Here is a 17,117-nt window from a genome sequence, read left to right on the forward strand (position 1 = left end):
TGCAAGAAGGTTCCCCACATAACAAATGAAGATGAGTCAATCTAGTATGTCCAGTTCGGAGCCGGGTATGTTTAACAACTACACTACAGAGACGCATCACAGGCAAAGGACCCAAACTCGATTTAGTTGAGTGCAATTTATTATTCACTTTGTTATCTAACTGTTTCTGAAATAATGATTTTTAAGTTTGTCTAATATGTACTTTTATATTTGAAAGAGGAAAAGATATATTTCAGAACGTAATAGCAGATCTCGCGGCTATATCGGCTAAATCATTTCCCGGGACTCTAACATATATTGGAAGCTTACCATTATTATGAAGATTAAATAATAAATGCTCTATAAAAATCATAATAGGATGAGTTCTAAATGTTCTAATTGGAGCAAAACGCTCATACTATCCGAGTAAATTAAGTTTTTACTTGTCGAACCTACTGAAATAAGCCGTAATGCCAATAAAATGCTAACGGCTTTAACAGTTGAGTATTTTATTACCATCGTTGAACAGCTGACCCAATTTTTGAGATTACAACTACTAGTGTTTAACAACGTAGCTTTGTAATTTTGAACCCAATCCAGAAGACAAGGGAACTCCTGAATCAAGTACTGGGAGAAATTTACCTTCGGGGAGCACTTTTTTGATGGAACTAACCCGCATTTGCATTACATGGAAGGGAAGACCACGAGTACCTCCCACGGTTAGCCTAACGGCAAGGCGACTCGAATCCATGATCCGTCTACCACTGAGGATATTTTACGTCAGCACTGTGGTCGGTGCAAACCGGGTGCAGAATTCGTGATTCGAACCCGGTTCACCTCATTGGAAGGCGGACCCTCTATCCCCTCAGCCATTGCAGCCCTAGCAGTCGAGTATGAAAGAAATTAAATAATGTTGTTATAAGTGACAATGCTTAAAAAGATCAAATTCGATTTTAAAAAATTGAACAAACATGTCGCCAATATATTATTAAAAAAATACTTAACGGAACAAGAGACATTGAGACTAAAATAGCCGCAATTCACACGGTAATAGAAGAAAAAAAACATTAAACATTGTATTTCTTAAATGCATCAACAAATATAGGAAATAAAGAAACTCATTTCTAGAAAACACTAGAACAAAAACACATACATTTTGAAATAAATAAATGATGTTCAATGTCTGGAGAAAAAAAAGATGCGTTTTTTCATCCATTGTTTCACTATTTCTCTAAAATGTCTTAAAATAAAGCAAGAATTTTGAGAATCATTGTTTGGGGAAAGTTTAAGTTTCATTACATTTCTTATTCTTTTTATAGTAGGTTGTAAAATGTAATGTACTTGTAAAATGTAATTAAGGAAGTATTGAAATAAACAAATAAATACGGAAGAAACTCCGTTGTTTTGTCGCGTACGAGACGCATGTAAATATTTAATATTTTTGTCGAAAAACATTTTGTAACTATAACTATACCTGAAGTACTTTTGTATCAAATACATGAAACTAGTTTTATTTACACTAATAAAAAAAATTGTAATTTCTTATTTGCCTGGGACTTCGAATTGCCCAAACATATGTTATATGCTATAACGACTGTCCTCAGGTATTTTAATTGTTGTTTTAAGTGTTTATTAAAAAAATTAAGGATGTTAAAGAAATATTAAGGATTTGTTTAGGATGATGATAGCTAACCAGACTTACAGTGATATCAAATGGACAAAAGTTTTATCTTCCAAACATTTTTAAATGTTTTTGAATATATCTCAAAGTGTGTTTCAAAAGTATTTTCATCACAAATGTGAGAACTTTCATAAACTTAAGGTTTGCAACTTAAAATGGGATCTTTAATTAATCATAACCACTTAATTAACCTATGAAATACAGTTTATTATTATTACTTTATATCGAAAAATGTATCTAGTGTTAATCTTCGAATTCAGAATTAATAGCTGCATACAAGTCTAAATTAATAATTAATTTTTTTGATCGTTTAAGTCTAAATTACGTATTCCAATAATACATTAAATAAATTAATCCATTAAATAATTTATTTTTTATATTAAATTCATTAAATTTCGTAAATCCAATTTTCTATTGTAATTTTATTCCTTAAAATTGGCTAGTGGAATCATTGATATTATCGTTAATAATACAAAGGGAATTTGTTTGATTATTTTTGTAAACAGCTTTGCAGTATTAATGACAAAATTATGTTATATATTAACATTCCTCTATTTGTCTTAACTCTAAGATAATTTTGTTACTTATAATATTTCTAAATAATTATTGATATAATGAAACCTTCCCGTCTGAAGAAACATTTGCAAAAAATTCGCCCTGACAAACAAAATAAAGAGTTACCATTTTTTACGAACATCAAGGACAAGTTTATGAAGGCACCTTCAGTCTCAGACTTACTAGCAACCTTGTCACAAAAATGAGACGAAGATTTGATTTCCCCCTTATAACATATCAAAAATTAATTGCTAAATCTTTCATACCATCCACAAAGAGTTGATACTGCCGGCTGTCAAGGAAGTTTTAGAAACACTTTTACGCCAGCCAACCGCATCCAATGCAATCAAAAATATCACATAAAGCATCGATACAGTGCGACGACGAATTGATGAAATGGCTGAAGACGTTGAAGTTTCCTCATGCAAACTTTTTATATCCAACTTATTCAAGTATACAAGTGATTTCGATAGTTTTCATCTAGGTGGGAAAATGTTCCAAAATTGGCGATTTTTAAAAAAGTTTAATAACTTTTAAAATACTTAAATTATTTGTCCATACTAAAGACCAGATAATTCTTCACGGCAAGATGGTATATATAACTTAAAATTATAGCTTTTATTTAAGTGTAAGGCATTTGGCTCTTTTATTTTATTTGGCGAAAGAGGTTCGAAAAACCATTTTAATGACAGATGAGATGATAAGGCAGAACTTTCAAAACAGTGAAAAATATGATAAAAAGTCCATTTCTCATCAGAAAGTATCTAGAACTCCAATAATGTCTTTTCGCCTGTTCATTACGTCTTCCTTTTCATTGTCTTTTTTTTCCATCTTCCTTTTCAATAATAATAATAAAAAGGGATAATGGACAGTACCTTATCAAATAGTACCTATCTATTACTCCGTCCTTTTTACAGAGCAAGCAAATTGGACTGACAAAAATATCTATGCGGTCGATTGCCACCAACACTGCATTGTTATTCACTAGTTTAAGTAATAAATGACCTAAATGTATAGTAATTTATATTGAGATGCGTAATTGAAGCTATTTGTTTGGCGCAACATGTCTGCTTTAGAACTTAGGGCCATTAAACTCAACATTCAACTAATTCCTATTCCGATTGATTTTATATTATTAGAAATCCTTTTTGGACTACAGAAATATTCCGGGTAATCTAACACCTTCGAATTTTTTTAATAGAACAAATGTAGTTATTCTAAAATAATAATAATGAAATCATTTTTCACCACATTCCACCGTGGTTTATTCTTTTTTCGAGTAGCATAACCCTTTTATATAATTTACATTTTTTCTAAAGTTCGCTTTTGAAAGTTATAAGCAAAGAAAATGTATTTTGAAGCCACAAAAGTTTTCTCAATTGTATTATGCAAAGAAAATATTTGAAAACAAAATAATATTCCCACAAAAAGGAACGCATTTGTTTTCATTATGAGACAATTGTCGATTCTTTTTTCTAGAGACAAGTTTTAGCTTAGATATGAAAATTTCCTTATATTAAATTAAATTTAGAAAACAAACTTTCTTTATTCTATAAGACCTTATTTTATTCTTTAACTTTATAAAGAAAGGAATTTTTTTTTCTGAATGAATAATGTTTTCGTTACCTTACTACAATAAAGATTTCTGAAAAGTAAATCAATTTCTTTTGTTGTTATTAAAGAAGGGAAATACCCTCTTTTTTCACTTCTAGAAATCTCCTAATATCTTTTTTCACTACGACACTATTATTTTGCAAATTATTGAAAACTGATTTCATTGTTTACTTTAATTGTTTTTACATTGTTTTTTGATTTCACTGTTTACTTTAAAAGCTTCCATAATACGCATCTATATTTTTAATTTCAACCATTAACTTTTTTAATTGCCTTTTACAGTTCATTTTTAAATAATTTAAAAATATGATTTCTAATTGTAATATAGCTATAATAATTTCATTTAATATTAAAGCAACATGGTTAGTACATTTTGAAATTGACGTAGCATCATTAATATAAATTTATAAAAATTAAATTAATATCTTGCCTTTTGTAAAATTAATAATTAATTTTGTAAAATTAAATTAATATCTTGCCTTTTGTAGGTTTTTTTCTCCTCCTGTGTCTCTCAAGATAAAACCAAGTCATTGTAGAAGTGCTAATATAATATAGCGTCGGTGTAGTCACATATTCCATCAGAAATATGACTTTTAAATGCATCGTGCTTAAATTAAAGGATAAATTGAATGTAGTAACAAGATTGAGAAAGGTGAAGCGACTATATATCTGTCAAAGGAACATGATGCCGGGGGTTCTACAGTCAGTAATTTAAAGCGAGACTCAGAAAAGATTGAAAATTACGGAAGTGCATTAGAATCTGCAAATGAAAACAGAAAAACGATGAAAAATTCACATAATGAGCAGCAAGATTGGGATTTGGATACGTGGTTTATTCGAAATCGGAGTCAAGGAATTCCGGACCTATGATGTGCATAAAAGTTAAAAAAGAGACTGGGAATGGTTCTTTCAAAACTAATCAAAGATGGTGACATCGATTCAAGTTCAGACACGAAATCAAAGAGCTTTCTATATCTTAAGATAAACTCAGTTTTGACAGCGAATGTTTAAGTTAATTTTTTAAAAAAGCTCTTAGAAATAGTGGAAAAATTAAACTTCATTTTCAATCTGAAGATACTTATTTTTCCTGTGTTTCGGAGGTTTTCCTTTAAAAGCAATTAATTTTGTGACTTTTTCGATATTTTAAAGGATATTAAATAGTTAATAAAATTTAACAGTTACAATTTTAAAAAAAACGATAACACTCAGAACAGCATATCATTCATTTTCATTTTTATAACGTATTTAGACCAAGTTTTGCTATCTGATTGAATAAATAGAACGATGTCAAAATATTATGACGCTTTTAGGCCGTATCATATAATTATTATAATTAAATTAAATAAAGGAAATTTACTCCTCTTTAATTTAAACAATTAATATTTTATTTACAATTAAACCATTTTAGCATTTACAATTAAGTCAATTTAGCATTTTAACATTAGTGCTTAAAGATTATTTAAGAATAGGGGGAGAGAGGAGATTTACCAAGTTTATACATGGTTTACTTTCTGTATCTACCTAGACTAGACTCACTTTGATTTCTCTCCTAAACCTTTCCTTCAGCTGCTTTATATCATTATTTTTTGAGTGATAAAAAGTTGCACATTTGTGGAAAGGTCAAGTCCAAAAGTTATTGGTGTTTTCGAGTTGGTCTCGTGATGGGGTTAATCCCATGATGGGGGTGACATAGTAAGATGTTAACCTAATTGTTTATTTGAATTACTCTATCCGTATTTAAGTTCCTATTTTCGATGGAGATTTCTCACGGTAGTTACATTTAATCGAAGAATTTGGGATGTTATAGAAATTTAATTTTAGCCCTTTCTCGGGATTTTAATTTTGAGTGACGATAAACGTCGCAATATTATGAATGGTAATATAGGTGAAAGCTTAAATGTCAATCTTAACCTTTTTGCCTACCGATGGGAGAGATCTCTTCATTTCGTAAACTAAGAGATACGTGACCGATAGGGTAGATCTCTCCATTAAACAATAGTTGTTATAGCTGCCAAAAAATGCGATTCTACTACCTTATATTCAGGGGTAATTCGTTTGGTCAGTAAAGGGTTAATAATAAAACTTTCTAGAACATAGGTACTTCATTTATTTCACACTAGAGTTGCACAACGGGCTATTGGCGACGGTCTGGAAACATTTCTGAGGATGATCCGAAGACGTGCCATCACAATTTTGATCCTCTGCAGAGGGGGGATGGCTCCCCCGCTTTGGTAGCTCGACAACCTCGAAGTCAAGCATTTTATGGTACAACAGTTTGTTGGAGAGGTATGCTAATTCTCTGAGCATAATGAGTAAACAGAATTAAGTTTCGGTCGTGTGTTGGCAACAGATATGTTTTCTTTTACAGATAACGTGTGTGACGTCAGTCTGCGTGCATGTAATTACTGAACTTGTATAAAAAGCATGTATTTTTGAAAGTAGTTGCCACTCTGCGTAATCACGTCACTATGTCACTTCCGGGTGACGTACCTTAAATGTTTAAGTTGTATAATAACTAATTATTTTTCAGTTGTATGCTGTATCGAGATGGTACTGTATTTAGTAAAAAATATTTAAATCTACAAATTTGAGCATAAGACTGTCCACATTCAAGTCACTATCTACTGAGAGTGCTCCAATAGAACAGTTTAACGAGGACCGATATCGCACATCCTCGGTCCCTACGCAGGCTGATCAAAGTTGTTGTTGTTGTCGTTAATTTACGTCGCACTAGAGCTGCACAATGGGCTATTGGCGACGGTCTGGGAAACATCCCGGAGGATGATCCGAAGACGTGTCATCACAATTTTGATCCTCTGCGGAGGGGATAGCAACCCCGCTTCGGTAGCCCGACGACCCGTGCGCGAAGTCAAGCACTTTACGGTAGCACAGTTTAACGAGGACCAATACCGAAAATCCTCGGTCCCTACGCAGAATGATCCAAGTGGTCACCTACCCGCACACTGACCGTAGCCAGTGATGATTGACTTCGGTGATCTACTAGAAACCGTGTCTTTACGATCAATCCACTGTGGGACATACAATGTAGAGTGTGTTTAAAATATATCAATATTTTCCAAGGTCCGTTCCCGTTTGAGAAGCATGATGTTTACATGCGGTTAACCAACAATTTTGTGTAACTCTACCGTTTTTAGCTAGTTTGGAGCCATTGGAGCAAAAACCAATTATAGCCATATCGTACCAACAACTAGGTTTACATTATACAACTAGGTTGTGGAGTTTAAAGCCAGATTTATATCCCTGAGGTATGAGAATTTGCGAGAGTTATCGCCATTTTATGAAATCAATGATCTGTTGAAGCTACGGAAATGGTGTTGTTCATGAATTTTAAATCTGTTGTACTGAATGTTTAACAAAATGCAGTTCGTTAACACGTCAGAAGAAACACTATCTTTCAAAGTTTAATTGAATGTATTGCCAGAATTGTAGATTATTTTGCCATACAAGACGTTGCCCAGGGTACACCACGTGAAGGTAGATCTACTTTGCACAATACTGTTTCGATCATTGTTTTAATTCTAGTATCGGCAAAGAGGTTGTACTTCAATGTATCACTGCCCACTGTGGTGTTCAGGGAAATGAGGCTGCTGATTTCCTGACTAAGGGAGACGACAATTTTTGGTCTCCCTTATCACTCCATCATTGTCAGGAGGGTTTTCAGGACCTCCTTTTTCCAAGATCTTACTGATAAAAATAGCGGTAAACCATGGATAAAACAGATTCGTAAAATGCCCGATTGGCCCTGAAAGAAATCTGTTGCAATTTTTTGTCTTGCTACTGAACACAATTGCCTCCGTAAACATCGGACTCTCTATTCACTCTTTGTGGTCTTAAAGAGGAAATGAACTTTTGTCATCTTCGCATTTGCCCTGCCCTTCCCCATATTTTAATTTGAGAGCGTTATTGGGTGGCGACAGCCGCCCTAAGTTTATAGATTTACTGATGTCACGTGCTATGTTTTAGTGATTTCAGATGTCTTGTAACTTGCCATTGGAAAGAGAAAAAAAATTTAATGTCAGTGACATATGTTGCAGGAAAAATATTGTCTTAAAAAATTATGCACGTCGTCTCTATATATAAAGAATAATTCAAATTTTCATTGAAATTGGAAAAAAGCCATTATGTTTTTGTTTTGATAGGAGACAATTCTTTTTATTCCTAAAACTGCTTCCCAGTAATTCAATAACTTTCCACCTCTAAGCAAAAATAATTTGATGTTTTTATACGAATAGTAAAACATAAACTAAGAATGAACTAAGACGAAAACAACGTCTTAACTTACTAAAGAATTTATTCTTATCAATAGCAAACAAATGTTTTCTTTTCATTTGAACCTGAATTAGTTATTTTTGATATTTTGTTCTTCTAGTGATGTTTTGTTAGAAAATGAAAAATATTATTAATCAATACTCTTTTAAGAAATTTCTCTCAGCTTTGGCAGCTGCCAATTTATTACTTGGAAAACGCTTACGTTATTTAATCTACATTACTTTTTAAAAATGCTTCCAAATAGAAGGTCCTGCTGGGAATAAATATTTATAATTTCAAAATTTTTCATAATTTAATTGTATTTAAAGGTCAATGCAGCATATTCTTAAAAAAGATATTTACACATATAGTGTGGAAAAAACAGGCTACCCTGAATAACTAAATATCTGTTTTTCATGTTTTAGGACTCAAGTTTGAACCCTTTAATGTTAATTTTACTTTTTGCGTATTTCGCCATATCTCCAGAACTTTTAAAGCGAATTGAAACACAATTTTAAAATTCGTTCATCCAAAGATAATTTCATACAAAAACAAAGTTTTTGTAATCATTTTATTTATTTTTTTATTCAAAAATAGTCCAAAGGAATTTGAATTATAAGATATACCAGGGGTCGACAACCTGTCTGTCCTAAAGGGCGTGATACTAAATTTGAAAATCACCGAGGGCGCATATTTTACAGATAATCAACAGGTAAATAGGCATTAAAAAAAAAAACAGATTTTTTATAACTTTATTTTGTTGGTGTCATACATAATGATAAATATAATTCAGTGTGAAACTTGGGTGTTCATATTTTCAGCTAATTTCTTATAATTGGGGATATATTTAGAGTTCTCGGTCCTTAAACAATTATCTAAATGTGAGTCATTAAGCTTTGTTCGGTATGTTGATTTCAAATATTTCATATTTGAGAACAAAGACTCGCAATTGTATGTTGTTGCACAATATGAATAAATTTTTAGCGCACATTTCCTTAAAATAGGATACCTATTTTCATCGACTGAGTTCCAAAACATTTTATCATTACTATGCGCTTTTAAAATAATATCACTTTGCAAGTTTATTATTTCTAATTCTAGGTCTTCGATATTATGAAGCTCGAAATACACTGAAACTATTTCAAGGACATCATCTTCAGTAACATTGAATGGATTTATGAAAAATTTTAGAACGGGTTCTAATGCTGCAAAATCTTCAAATCTAGAAGAAAACTCTTCTATTAGCTTATCTATAATTTCTAAATATGATGTAGCAGTAAAATTTTCATTATTCAAATTTAAACTCTCAACAGTATATTTTATATTTGGGAAATGTGATAATGATTTTTTCAATAGATGGGATTTCAACAACACTAACTTGCATTAGAATGCATTTACTGCACTAATCATGTCAGCGATATGCTGATTTTTCTCTTGCATTTTTAAATTTAATTCATTCAACTTTGCCGTTATATCTGTCAGAAATCCGAGGTCGATTAGCCAATCCTTATTTTCCAATTGCTCGTAAAATTCGCCTCTTGATTCAATAAATTCCTTTATTTGTGGCAAAAGCATGATAAACCGCTCAAGTATTTTACCTCTGCTCAGCCACCTCACTTCAGTATGTAAAAGAAGATCTGTGAACTGAACGTCCTCATCTTCTAAAAGTAATTTAAACAATCTGTGTTGCATAGCTCCCGATCTTATGGAATTAATAATTTTTGTTACTATCCTAAATACGGGTTGAAAACCGATTGTTTTTGCGCATAACATTTCCTGATGTATGAGGCAATGATAAGAAATAAATTTCGGGAATAAGGAATCCTGTCTACATAAGGCAATAAATCCTTTTTTCTTACCAGTCATCGCTGGTGTCCTGTCTGTTGTAATTGACAATAACTTTTGTACAGGTAATTTAACGTCTGTTATATACTTTTTAAAAGTAGAAAAGATATCTTCTCCTCTGGTGCTTCCCTTTTATGGCAGAACTTTAAGGAATTCTTCTTTTGTAAAATCAGAAAATACCATCTTCACGCAAATTGCTAATTGTGATATATTTGTCACGTCTGTCGATTCATCCATCTGTAGCGAAAAGAAAATACAATTTTCCATATAATTTGCTAATTCTGCCTCCAAATTCTCCGCAATTACTTCAATTCTTCTAGTAACAGTTCGTGCTGATAATTGCAACGTGTTTATAGCTGAAACTATTTCCTTTTTATTTCTAAATTCTTCAAAAAGTGAATCAGCAGCTTCTACCATGGCTTCTTTCACTAATTCTCCATCTGTAAATGGTTCTTTATTCTTAGCTAGCAAATGCGATATTTTATATGACGCGATCATTGCTGCTTTATGTTGTTGCAGTGGTTTAGTAAAAAAACTTTGCTGGTTAGTTATTGAAGATTTTAAAGAAATAATTTTTTTTCTTCTAATTTCAGAGTTCATTGGATAGTCAGTATCAAAATTGGTATGAACAGTCTTAGAATGTCGTTCAACATTACTTTTCTTGAGAATCGCAACACTATTATTACACAACAAACGAATACACTTCCCTTTGTAATCAACGAAACAATATAGATGTTCCCATTCATCGTTAAAATATGTTCTTTTTCTTTTGTTACTATCGTAAGGGTGTGAAGGGTGTTAAAACACAAAAAACTATAACAACCCTATTTTAAAATAATAGATTAAGAAAATAATTATTTCGGATTACTTGGTAGTTTTAAATGCACGGTCTACGCGTGGTCTATTCGAAATACGATCACACACTAACAAAAAATGTGTGCGTGTTATTAGATACGCTCAAGGTTAGCAAACTGCTTATCTATGCACAATCCTAAACTCAACTGACTACTTGCTGTATATCGCCGTTTGACAAGAGTAAATAAATCGCTCTGGCTATCATACATTTACATTAGTCCAGCGAGGGCGCATTAAAATTCGATCGGGGGCGCCGCGTTGCCTACCCCTGAAATATACAATTTATTATATAATTTTAAAGAATATAATTGTGTATGCCAAAATACAAAATTTGGGAGAAATCAAATTTTAAATATGAGACATCTTTAAAATTTGATTTCCCAGGAACTATTTGACCGATTTCGTTCAAATTTTTGATTTTGCGACTTTAATTTACATACTTTAAAATAATGTAAAAAATTTTTCGACTATTATTAAAAATAAAATAATAAATACTAACTAAGTTTTATTTTGTGCATGGAATCATCTTTAGATAAACGAATTTTGTAATTGAGTGCAAAACTTTTTCAATTCACTTAAAAAAAAGTTTTTGAGACATGGTGAAATACGCAGAAAATTAAATTTACATTAAGGGGTCCAAACTTTGGATTAAAATCCGAATCCACCGAAAAAAAGAGTAGGCTTATTCAGAGAAAGCACGTTTTTGTGTTTGATTTCGTAACTTAAAATATCATCGGCACTAATTAATTAGCGTATTTGAGGTCACCCCCTCGATTAAGTCCAGATGATTTAAATCCATTATGATTAAGTCCCAGAGAGTGAAAATCCGATCATTGTATCAAAAGTTATTCAGGGTTTTTCTTTTTTTCGCACCGTACACGATAATAAAATTAAAATAGGCCTTAATTTATGCCTACCATAAAAATCCAAAGGATATATAGATTAACGTAAATTTTTGGCGTAAAAACCACGTATTGTCTATACCAAGCCTTAAATTAGGTTGAATTGAATTATATGTGTGGTTTAATGGCACAAGGTTCAAATGAATGTACAAGCTGCGATAAACAATAGGCTTTAAATATATAAAAGTTTTTTTTCCGAGAGAAAAGTAAGGGATGGTTTTTTGTGCCTTAGTTTGAATGAAAAATTTAGTGCAAAGAAAAAGAAATGAAGTAAAAAATTGGAAGAATTAATAGAACACTTTGGGTTTTTAAACTTTTTTTCTAATTATTTTTAAAATATTTCAGATGTATGTATTAAAGTATTTAAAAAGGATTTAAGAGGTTAGTATTTAAAAATATTTCAAAATAACACAAAATATAACTTAAAACGCGATGCATGAACAGTTTATCTTAAACATCCGCCAAAATGCATAGTAATAAATTTGCCAATAGTTTTTATTCTTTAAACATAACTATATATCACATATACAAAGCAATTCAAATCGAGTCTTAAAAGACTTGTAAAATCCATACCTGAACTTGAAACTTTCAATGAATTCAAATCAGTCTCAATTCACAATTGAACTAGGATAACAGTATTGAATGAGAAATTGCAAACGACTTCAAATTAGTCTCTAAAATTTTATCACATGTTGTTCGAATATTTTCTAAATTACATATATACGACAGCAAATCAATTGAGAGGAAAAGTTAGTGCTACGGAACATAGTAACGGTTTCAGGCACTTGATTCAGCGACTTATGTAAATGCACAATCTAAATTCGTCATTCAATAAATGGTAGAACTGTGCCCAAGTCGGAGAATTTAAACAAGTTTTCGCAGAGAAATATTCGCGATTAAATATTAATAATTTAAAGTGAAAAATAATATAAATTTGATTAAATGATTAGACACGATTAAGAAATCAAAACTACAATTGGTTTCAAGATTGTTTTACTACAAACCTTTACTTTCTGTCGTTTAATAATTTATTTTAAGAAACATAGTAGAAACAAATAGTTCAATGCATGACCACGATCGTTTAAAACGTGCGTTTATTATATGTAAAGTGAAATTTCCGAAACTTAATTTAAAAAAGAAAAACATTAATGTACTACACATTGTTTGAAGCGGGCTGATCGTTAATCTTATAAATAAGCTTTCCTGGACAGACAACATGAATGTTAATGTGAGGTCATTATTTAAAGCAAAGGACAAAAACCTATGACTCTCCTAAGATTTTAATTGAATATTTTGCATTTAACATACTGCAGTTTTGTTTTGAGTCATTAAAATAGTTTCTTAATAAAGTGAACTTAATTTCAAATTCAAACTAAATTTTAACCTTAATTCACCTTTTTATAATTGCATCCATTGATAAAGCCTTAAATTACAAAACGTTTATTTGAAAGCTGCAGCACCAACGATGATCATGTTGCGAAAATTTTAACTATTATTTAAGTTCACGTTTGAAATCAAATTAAAAAAAAAACATAATCAAATGCACACTGTAGCAAAAAAAAAATCATTTTAAGAACTTTTTTAAAAAATCAAAACTTTCAATGAAAAGTTTTTATAAAGGAAAACTGTTATGAGGCACATAAAGAACTTAAAAGGAGTAACGCTAAAATAAAAGTTTTTAAAACCGTAGAAGTAGTTTAACGCTCTAGCGAATCTAAATGTTGTGGAAAAGAGTGAAACTTCTCAACCCTAAATGTTAACTCATTTATGTCTTCCTTAATTGGTAAAACATTCAGCGAGAGGATAATAACAAACGTAATTAACTTTTTGTCAGAACAGAAATGTTTTTAATACTAATGCTTTCCTTTGATGCAAAGAAAAAATTTAATTAAAAAATAATACTTTTATTTCGTAAACGTGGTATTTTGGAAACTAAAATCAAAAATAGTAAAAAAAAAATTTTTTTTCTTTTCATGAGGGTGGATAATATTTTAAGCCCTAAATATTAAAGGGAAAATTACTCAAAAAATTTGATTAGAAAACTATTTGTATATTTTTAATATATATTTATATAAAAATATTTTTCACACTTTTTATTACAACACATTTAAAAACCATGTTAAAGATTAGTGAATCAACTTGAATCTAACGTTTAATCACATATGAAAGAACATTACCTATAAAGCTTATCAAACGATATTGTAAAAAAAAAAAATCACTAGATTAATATATGTCCCAAAAAAATAGGGAGACAAAAAATTTAAAGGCTGTATTTTAAGCAATAATTGCATTAAAAGCTGCTTCATTAATTAGACGTAAAGCTTAATAAAGCAGCTGGAATCTATACTCCGCCAAACGTAAACAGCTTTACATATTCAAGGTAAGCTGATTAAATGATTTTGTATTAAGGTATTAGTGATTAAGTCTAGTGACTAACGCAATATAAGCATTTCTGGCTCTTGTGCAAATAAACTTTAACCAACTTAAAAGAAAATATCGGCTGAAAAACTGGTAATTGAGGAATCCGTGTTGCTTATAAAAAGAACGAGAACCAATAGAAACTCAAAATATTGCTTACGTCAACAAATCTTTTACCTGCCAAGAAATAAATTTTTTGAACAAAGTAAATTTGAATAATGCATTGAAACGATATCAGATCTTATTTTACACCAATTTCGACAGAATTAACAATTTTCTGGGTTCGTAAAAAATCGTCATAATGTTATTAACGCCTCATAAATTGTTGTAATAGGAACCCAATCTAGGTATTGTGGTAACCGAAAAAAGGCTTTTTTTTACAGCTCCTCGAAATGGATAAGTACCTTATTATATTTTTAAAAACACTTCCTCATAACCCTAAAATAGTATATCTAATTCAGGTTGACAAACACTACAAAATTTTAACGAGAATTAAAATAACATGACTTAATAGCTAAACACAAAATTTCATCAATAAGTAATTCATAACCAATAAATGAAATGAAAGTTTATGCTTATTTCGATATTTGCATTTTTTTTCCTAAATTTATTTTATTTCATTTCATATTAGCTATTATTTTCATAATTTTGTATTACCTGCTATTATTCTTACCAAACTATGCAAACTCTTTTTAAAATAACCGATCTTCAATTTTTAACCCTACTTTAAAATTCCCTTTCGACGCCAACCTTTGGCTTCCTTTCATCAATCATTGTCAAAAATTGAACTTAAAGTATAAGTGATAAAAATGATAGCAATTTATATGAAAGGCTTCTAAAAGTCATCATTTATGCATTCAAAATTGGTTTCACATCCCTGATCTTAAATTTTATCATCTTCAAGTTACGAACATATTTTAGAAGGAACTTTTTCCGTATTTATATTATATACATAGATAGCTCTAAGAGATAGCAGCTAAGAAGAAAAGTTTGATGTTTTAAAATCGAACATAAAATAGCATTTAACTAAAAATGATCGTTAAAAAGATAATATTTCCGTTAAGGTACTCAATAATGTCCCACTCATAAATCGAATGTGGAGTTAAATGAATAAGTCCTATTTTAATCACTGCATTGCAGAAGGAACTTTAGTCAATTTTTTTAACATCGATAAAAGAGGTTGGTTGAGTTAAAGTTTAATGACACGAGAGCCAGAAATGGCTATACTGCACCAGTCGCTAAGTTAGTTTAAAAATTTTTGCGCAAGAGCTATACCGCGCTCAATACTTGGTAAAAATTAAAAAGTATGTTTAAAAGTTTTGGAAGTATCCAGTGTCTTTAAGTTCTACAACAAGGTTTCTATGTGGTTTGTCTCCAATTAAAGTCCATAATTCAGGATATTCACTGTTGAAATATCGTCTCAGTTTTAAAATTGAAACACTGGGTTAAGATTTGGTTTACAGTTAATGGTTCTCTGTAACATGGGCAAACAGGTGCGGGTTCGTTCCGTAAAAGGTGCCTATATGTTAGTCTAAGTAAGACTATATTAGTCTCTTTTGAATCTGTTTATTAATACTTCAATTTTTCTGAAGCAATTAAGGATTTTAAAAAGGCTAATTAGCGGTTTTATTTCATGTAGTTTATTATTCATTTCTGTGTTGCATTCAGTCTGCCAATTAGAATTTAAAGCATTTTTTATTTCGGTTGAACATCAACTTAAAGTATAAGTGAAGCAATTTATATGAAAGGCTTTTAAAAGTCATAATTTATTCATTGGTTTCACATCCTTGATCTTAAATTTTATCATCTTCAAGTTACGATCATATTTTAGTATGTTAGTAACTGGTCAATTAGAAAAACTGAGAGAGAATTTTGCTGTAGAATAGGCAAATTACTTTCCCTGGGCGACCAGAACAATAAAATTTTAAAGCCTTTATTATTTAGATTAATTAGAAGTTTCAAATTGCGGATTATAATTGAATATAGATGTATAGTTGGATTTTGCATNATGTTTTTGTTGAGCCACCTCATGTGACATTTGCCATGTGACATTTTTAGCATCAATTATTGGTCGATTTTCTAACGTTGCCATTCGGGGAGTTGTAATGAGGCTTTTTTTTATCGCCGTGTAAGAGAAATATATATATAGATGTAGATCTATAGTTGGATTTTGCATAGCTGCTATGCAACTTTCGGAATCAGAATAAATTATTCAATTTTTATGTTTCTGAGTGGAAATATATTCCAGAGCTAAAAAGATGTCATGGCATTCAGAAGTGAAAACTGAGCTTGAAGGGGGAAACTTCTTTGAAACAAGAGCAGATGCCACAAGATCGTACATTTTGGAGTCGTCATGTGGCATCTGTTTTGTGCCACATGACGGTCAGTGTCTAGGTTTAAGACTTTCTCAAATGTTTCATTCTAAAGCATAAAAAAGTAACTAGCCACGGTTTTGAAAATTTTTAAAAGATTGTGATATTCAGGGTCAAAAATTAAGAATTTAAGATAGAGATTAAAATTGCTTAGAAGTTTCTCAAATGATTAATTCGTCTAGTCAATAAAAATATATTTAATTACAATGTCAACTCGAGGTAGAGAACAGCTTGCTGCACGATCGATTCTCAAGTGACATATTAGTTGATCGGCATGAAATTCGAAAGTCATCCGCAAACAAGAGGAGGCTGAGATAGAATACCAATTTGAAAAGTGTAACGTTTAAAACACTTTCTTGCGGAACGACATAGTGTTCTTGAGGGAAAACATTAGATAAAATGGAATCAATCTCAAATGGCAGACAACTTTTTAATTACCATTTATTAAATTTACTCGCCCTGTGTCCGGCTTAACATTAATTTTGTCTTACAATGAAGTCAATTTTTTGTTGCAAACAGAACGAACTTTAGGCCTGAACTGGAGTTCTTTCGGCTTGCAATAGTCTAGGTTGCCGCAGTATGTATTATATAATTTCCCTGATTTATGTTATAATGAATATTTTCTGA

The sequence above is a fragment of the Parasteatoda tepidariorum genome, chromosome 8 (genome assembly GCF_043381705.1).
Source record: "Parasteatoda tepidariorum isolate YZ-2023 chromosome 8, CAS_Ptep_4.0, whole genome shotgun sequence".
NCBI lineage: Eukaryota > Metazoa > Arthropoda > Arachnida > Araneae > Theridiidae > Parasteatoda > Parasteatoda tepidariorum.